This window comes from Vidua macroura, chromosome 19 (assembly GCF_024509145.1).
Source record: "Vidua macroura isolate BioBank_ID:100142 chromosome 19, ASM2450914v1, whole genome shotgun sequence".
Classification (NCBI taxonomy): domain Eukaryota; kingdom Metazoa; phylum Chordata; class Aves; order Passeriformes; family Viduidae; genus Vidua; species Vidua macroura.
Window position 1 is genome coordinate 9,657,622 of NC_071589.1, and position 5,267 is coordinate 9,662,888.

Sequence of the window (5,267 nt, forward strand, 5' to 3'; positions counted from 1 at the left end):
TAGTTAGTATATTTCTGGTTTTACATTTTAATCATCTTAAGAGATGTCCTACCTTTCTAGAGCAAATCATTCTATTGGGCCCAGGCTTTTCACAATGCTTTTGAAACAAGTGGTTTTAATTCACTATCTCGATTCTCATGACAAAAACTACTGCTAAAAAGCCACCAAGCAAAAAGAAATCATTACCTGAAAATCAGGAAAAAAAATTCAGTGTAGAAGAGTCATGAAAAACACAGTAAAACGTCGCTAGAGAACTCTAAGAAACAAGTCCTAAGCAATACTGATTACTAATTATCACTGATTGCTCACCATGTGAAAGCAGAAGGCAGGTGACTCCCTGGTGCAAAACAGCCTGTGCATTCACTTTTCACTCCCTGCAATAACTCAAGACAACGAGCAACCTGCTGGCTGAAAGCTGGGCATTGTGGGTGCATTAAGATTCCCCGAGGGCCAAGTTCCTCGAGTGCTGTGCTCCTGGAATACATTTGAGCAGCTCTGTACAAAAGCAGTCCCCAGCCAAACACGTGAATGAGAATCACAAGTGGCTGCTCTGTCAACGTCTCACACACACAGGACATTCATGGCTACACTTGGGTTCCTGTGTGGGATCCCAACTCTTCCCTTCTGCCATGCTCCACAGTGCTTCCCTTACAGCAAAGTTTATTTTCTCTTTGCTGAGTTCCCTGCTTATTAAAGCAGGGCAGCACTGTACACTAGTATGCAGAAAAACCAGACTGAAACTGAGAACTTCCACCCCAACAGCAGTACAATCCTGCCATCCCAAATACACCCAGTACTGCACCCACTCCTGTGCTGTTACTCAGGGAACTGGAACTGCTCCTGTGCTGTTACTCAGAAAGCTGGAACTGCTCTCATGCTGTTATCCAAAAAGTTGGAATTGCTTCCTTTCTCCAGGTGCAATATTATGCAGCTTCTGTTTACAAGAGTCTGGGAAAACACTTAGTGGGTGTTCACTTTTGTTTTCCAAGTAGGTAGGGAAGAGTAGCTTATCTAACAAGTTCCATGGCCAATTACTGAAAAATGAATTAATCACTATTGCAGGTGAAGTTAACTCAGCACCTAGTGAAGTTTATTTGTGTAAATGAAAGAAAGGGGTGCCACTGAAATGGGTCTGGAGTACGGTGACACAGATGGGACCTTCCCATCTACACATGAGGTGCTTTTGTTTGTCTTGGTTCTGGAGCATTTGTGCATCCTCACTCATCTCATGGAAAACCTGTGTTTGAGGACAGGGTGTGAGAAGGAGAACCTGGGTGCATGAAAACAACAAGAAGCAAGGTTTGGATTTAACCAGAGAAGTGCAGTATGTAAAGTCTTTTCCATACTGCATGCCCTTGAATCCCACTGACTCTGCTCATTAGCTCAAGGCCAAAATAAACAAACAGAGGTACCCAGAACAGTCACTGAGGATTTGTTATTCTCAACAACACCCTGAACACCCAAATTCAGAGCCCTACCAGTGGGGAATAACAATGTTCCCTAATAAATACTGGCCCTGGCTCCCATGATGGCCCAAATCTGGAACCAATCTGTAATGAAGACTGACCAAAAGTTTACATATTTAGCTCATAAGCACTGTTTTGTTCCAAAGTTACATGTAATATTAATTTCCCAGAAGATAAACTGATCTGTAGTAGTATTTAGTTAGCTACTAACAATCTATATAGACAGATCTATGTTTAAAGATGTGAGGAAAGCAGAACCTTCATTTAGACTGAGTTCCAAATACACAAGTGTTCCTTTCTCCTTTAAAAAAAAAAAAAAAAAAAAGATCTTTTGTGAATATTCTTGTGCTGAGACACAGTAATTTAGAGGACTGGAAGCTGGAAAGTTAAGTAGTGTGGCCATAGGGGTACTACAGGCAACCAACAAAATAATTATGAAATTAAACAAAAATCCATAAAATGCTATAAAATATGCATGTTCTTTTACATATATATCTGAAGGGGCAAAAATCACTGCAGTTCTTCCATTAAAGATGACAGGAATACTGGGCACACACAGACTGCAAAAATCCATAGGAAAAAGAGATTTACAAGTAGCATGTGCTTTCCATCTGCAGGAAACAAATCTGATCTTTTGCATATCAAATGCAAACCCCACAGACAGGATGTAAAAACAAGAATGGATTGACCATCTCAAGACTGAAAATCTGACATAGCATGGAAGCACCTCTGCCACCTACTTCTGCTTTCGTTTCAGGGTTTTGTTCCAACAGCATGCCTGGTCTGCAATTGTTTGTTTCTTCCATTTATCATCTCAAACTTATTAAACTACCTTTTTTTTCCTCCTACATTATGTTAGGATACTTTTTATCTTTATGGCAAAAAGATACAGTATCATAATCTTCTACTGTTTTAATTTAACCTGTTTATGTAAATTTCAGGCAGGCACACTATTTCACTGCATCTTTTTTAGACTACTTTATTAGAAAACACATTTTCAGTGTCATCTGCTAAATATGGCAAACTTTCTGCTATCTGATGTAGATGTACACAAGAAAAATGTTGTAATGTTTTGGGTTTTAATAAATGCATCTGTAAAATATGTAGGGGTCTCTATTACTAGGCAGATCAAGGACACAACAATCTGACACCATAGCTCATTTCTTCTGAAGAAACTGTTATGATCTCCATCTTTCTAAAAGGAAATTATTTCTTTTTCTTGCTTCTAATTGTGCAAAATTAATCAAAGTTACTTGCTATTTTGTGTCCTGTGCTCTTTCTAGCCATCCATTCTGTGAAGCTCCAAATATAGAATGAATCATAGAATCACAGAATGGTTTGGGTTGGAAAGGACCTTAAAGATCATCACCTTTCAACTTATGCCACGGGCAGGGACACCTTCCACTGGGCCAGGTTGCTCCAAGCCTCATCCAGCCTGGCCTTGAACACTTCCAGGGATGGGGAATGACATTTCAGAGTTTTTGAGGACTGTACCTCATGAATACTCTGTGCTCCTTAAGGACATATGAACAGCCCAGGACAGCAAATCTAAACAAATTTAAAAAAGGAAGAGACTCTTTACCAACTAAGGAAAACAGGCTCAAGCTACCGAAGTGCTCCTGTTTGGCAGCCAGTCCTACCTTTCCAGAGACAGATGTGGTGCTGCACTGTGTTGTCTCACTCAAGGCAGGAGTCTGAGCCCTGGTTCCTCTGTTCACAAGCAGATCCAACTCAATGCCAGAGATTAACTGCTGAATTATCTTTTATTCCTGCTTGGAAGGTTGCCCTCTGTCTCCTTCCAGTTCTGAACTTTAGAAGGATGACCAACAGAAGCAACAGAGGCTTGGAAGCAGTGGGAGGAAACAGGAATAAATTAGGCAATAAACAACTTCCAAGGACTGAATTGCAGTTGTACAAGATTGAGGAGCCTTTCTCATACATGCTTCAAAACTGATATATTTTGTCACTTTTAACAGGGTGTCACCAGCCTCAAGCTCAACCTCTGATCACCTAGAGATACCCATAATTTGGGATGCTGCTGGTCTCTAGCCTCTGAGTCCAGCCTCCCAAACACCAAACATCAGAAACATCACCAGAAGTCCTGGGTATTACAAGCAAAGAAATTACATGTAAGGTTCTCAAAAATGTGCAGTACATCAAACACTGCTGCTGCCAGGAGTGAGAGACTGATATGAAATGATATATTCAGTAGCAACAAGTGGCTGTAGAGAAATAGAAGATAAAGAAGCTGGAATATTAAGCAGAGACAATTATATGCAGGGTTAAATATATAACAGTATTGTTTAGAGGAAGAAAACACAATGTAGCTAAAGTGGTGACAACAATGAATTTATAAAAATGTAAGAAAACTAAGGCTGAAGCAAAATACTGAAAAGATTGAGGGTGAAACATCAATGCCTGATGAGGGAAGGAGGAGGGGGAAAAAAGATAAGGGAAAAAAAGATCTTTTCCAGAGCAAACATGAAAAAATAAATGGTACAGCAGAAAAAGCAAAAAGAGGGGGATAGTAATCAACAAACACCTGTTTATTTGAATGTTTGGGGTGTATATACATATATTTTCTTTAGACATAATAAGGTTAACAAGGGACAAATGAGACATCACTTTAGAATCTCCCTTTATTGATAATGAAAGGCACATTTACAGCATGACTGACTTTGATACATGGTTTTCCTCATTTATCACTAAGTTAATTTTTCTCAACGCTAGAAATTAGAAGATAAACGGAGATGGTGGGGTGCCAGCACCTCAGTTATATCTGGCAGCAGAATTCACAGCTGTATTTCACACAGACCATTCTTACCCTACCCTGTACAATTACCCCGGAGAAGTTTTGCGAAGGAAAGCAAACAGAACGGAACGGCTGTCGAAGCCTTTTGTGTAAGAGCTGCCGCAGTGCTGATAAGGAGGTGATTAAATGGAGCCGCTGCTGAATTTCCCCGCGGCCGCACTCGGTGTTTCTCACACAGAGCTGCTGCCCTGACGGCGGCCCCGGCCCGAGCCCGGCCCCGCCGCAGCTGCCAGGGCTCCGGCCACAGCGGCACTTCCCCGGGGACAGAGGAAGAGTGATGAACCCAGAGACACTTCACCTCAGAATTCAAGTCTCCCTGCACGCATGGGGCAACTTCTTCTGCCTTCCTGAGGAAACCTCATGGTTAGCTAAGGTTAAAGCTACGGGATAGCAGCAGGACCTCACGGCCGACCCAGTATAACCACTTCCACCACAAAAACGATACCGATTTATACCTGAGCTTCTATTTTGACAAATTTAGCTCTTGAGCTCTGCGGACAGCGGAGCGGCCCCTAAGGCAAGAGGAGCATTAGCCACCTATGCGGCCGCGGGGGCAGCGGGAGGTGGCATGGAGAGCCCGGCGGTACACGGAGAGCCGGGGCGGCCGGGGCTCGGGGCAGCCCGGGGGCTCGGGGCAGCCCGGGGGCTCGGGCGGAGCGCTGCCGGCGGGGTGCGAGGGCGGGGTGCGGCGAGCGGCCCCTCAGGCCGGCGGGGCCCCCCCCCAGTACCCATCATGCCCCGCGCCGGAGCGCGAGCGGCGCTTTCCCGCGAATTCAGTTCAAAGGCGGGGGGTGGGGGGGGCGCGCGCCGAGCGCGCGGACCAACCAAACGCTTCCAGAACCATCCGCGCGTCACGCGGGGGCGGGGCCGGCGCCGGCCAATGGGGCGGCGCGGCGCCATCCCCGTGGCCAATGGGCGCGCGCGGGGGGCGGGCGCGCGGCGGCGGTCGGGCTCGGCGGCCGCGGCGCTGAGGGGAGCGGGGCGGAGGA